Raw genomic sequence first — 2,715 nt, 5'->3', positions numbered from 1 at the left:
AATGCAAATAAGAAGCATCTTTCACCCGGTAACGAAGGGTTTGAACCAATATTTCCAGATGGGCAGGGTAGGGTATTAGTATATCCGCCGAATAATTTAAATGTGGGAACTTTTCCTCTAAAAACGGAAATATTGAATGAATGGATCGTAAATTGTAAAATCTTACGATTTCTGCCCCTTCTAAAGAAGATATTAATCGTAGATAAAATGGAATTTCCACAATGATTGCAAATCCTTCTGATAGAATTTTAGAATGCAAATTCTTGTTGTACCCAAAAAATGGATTTTGTTTAGAATCATTAGCAGAAATTATCAAATAATTCTGTTGATACATTGTAGTAATTAAGCGTTTTACAATCAGTAAACTAGATTTATTATCATAACCTATATTTTCCAACAACATGTATCTATTTAAACCATGAGCAAGTGCATAACTATATTCCCGAAAGATAAGTGGGTATAGGAAGTCATGTTGCCGAAATCTATCGAGTTCTAAATATCCTTGAAATTCCTCCATTTAAAATTAGATGGGGATAAGGGATTTCTTTTGGGTTATTAAATGACACATAGTACGATACAGTTAAAACAGGATATTATAGTAAGAAATAAATAGATATATACCCCGGAACCAGATAAGACTGATCGACGGACTCTTTAGCCTCTCCTTTTCCATCTAATTTAATTGGTTTATGTTCATTCGAGGATAACAAGATGGTTAGAAATCCTTTATTTGTTCAACCCAATCGCTCTTTTGATTTTGGAAAAAAAGGATTTTTATCTTTATCAATAGACTGCTTTTTCTACACATTTACCCCCACACTCTAATGGAGAATAGCTACTAATAATTAGGATTTAAAAATAAATCGATGATCCACTTATGGGAAAAGCATTTCCCGCATCAAGGACTAATCTATTTTTAACGTTTAATTAGATCGGGTAATCGTTCAAATTAAGAACAGAAGCTCGTTTCTTTTTTTTTTGTTTACCTATAATTGGAGCCATAGGGCTCTATCCATTTATTCACTTAACCCAAAATTTCATTTTATTTTTTTCGTCAAGAATTTAAACAAAGTTTTGAACCGATCCGCTAAGAATAAAATATTCTCAGAATTCCACATTGATACGACATGCTGCTTTTTCCATTCATTCCTTTGAGGATCAGTCGCGGTCTTACAAGCTCTAGAGATAGTATCGACGAAGACGTTGCTTCATACAAATGTGTAAAAATTGCCAGTCGCACTTAAAAGCCGAGTACTCTACCGTTGAGTTAGCAACCCCCCCCCCCCAAAAAAAAAATGTGTAGATCCAATCGGAATAAAAAATTAGATTTAATTGCACACCGAAATCCAAATAGTAAAATAGCAAAAATATTGCTAATTGATTCTGAACATAAAAAAAATAATGAACATATTAGATGCAAATACACTGACTTCTAAAATAAGAATCTAGATTAAGATAAGGATATGGATTAAGTCAAAATTGATGTACTACCACGGATTTAGTTCGTATCTTATCCATTATTATCTTATCCGTTTTTTTTTTCAATAAAATAAATAAATAATAAATAAATAAAGGCTTCTCGTATCCCAGCAAATCCGACGAATCCATCGTTTAAATAAAGTAAAATAAAAAAACCAAGTCCATAGATGGAACAGAGGGAAATAGATACATTTATTCATGATCGGATTATATTTGTTTGATACACTGTTGTCAATATGAATGTAAATCTTAAGAAAAGAACACAATGTGGAGAACCATATGTGGGGGGCAAAAAGATCCTGATGAGAATGTGGGCCTTTTGGGCCGTGTTAAGGAAGGCCGACCTGCTCCTGGGTTTAGAATTTGTTAGTACTATGGGTCGCCCCATACGCCGAGGATCCGAGGATACAGCCGAGGGTGAACTTACCCTCGGATGGACACCGAAGAACTTGGGATTTCGTAGTAAAGATTAGGGGATGACACGGTTAAGGCCAATGGTTAAAAGGGGTAAACCCTAGAATACCCCAGAAGCACCGGTGTTGAAGAAATGTCAAAGATAAAGGCTGCCACCTCCACATTAAAGACCCTGCACCTACTACCCTGGCCGCATTTATGGGGAAGTGACACCTGAACAGTGGAAGAGAAACTTCTGGTTACTATTCAAAGGCACTGAGAAAAGAAATATCTAGGCTAAGGGGGAGGTGAGGCAACACGTGTATAAAGTATTCAAAAGAGTAGTATTTAAAGAGCAATCCAAGACAGAAAAGAGGATCCCCCTCTTTGTAACCTAAAGGAAAGAGAAAAAGAGAGAGAAATAATTAAGAACAGTTCTCGGCTTATGTCCGAGCAGATTGACTTATAGTATTCTTTGTTGTTTTTAAGTGTTTATAATCTTTGGCTTGTCATTTAATCCTCAAACACTTTTAACCTGGGTTTCAAGCCCACACTCTACAAATTACATTGTTTAAGGCTCATTGGGCCTGACCCCGTAACTGTTCTTGGGGCCAGGTGCAATTGTGCACTTACACCATAAATTAAAATAAAAAATTTAAATATTGAATTAATATAATAAAATATAAATTATACAAAGAAAGAAAATACTAATGACTTGTATTGAATTGGCACTAATTATATATGGATAATAAACATGGATACAAAAGGATGTAAGCGTAAGAATCAATATTCGTAGCAAAGTATCGCAATGCTTGGGTTTACTTAATCCATATAAGTATAAAA

Source organism: Castanea sativa, chromosome 11 (genome assembly GCF_040712315.1).
Source record: "Castanea sativa cultivar Marrone di Chiusa Pesio chromosome 11, ASM4071231v1".
Lineage (NCBI taxonomy): Eukaryota > Viridiplantae > Streptophyta > Magnoliopsida > Fagales > Fagaceae > Castanea > Castanea sativa.
Note: the sequence above shows the minus strand (reverse complement) of the source record.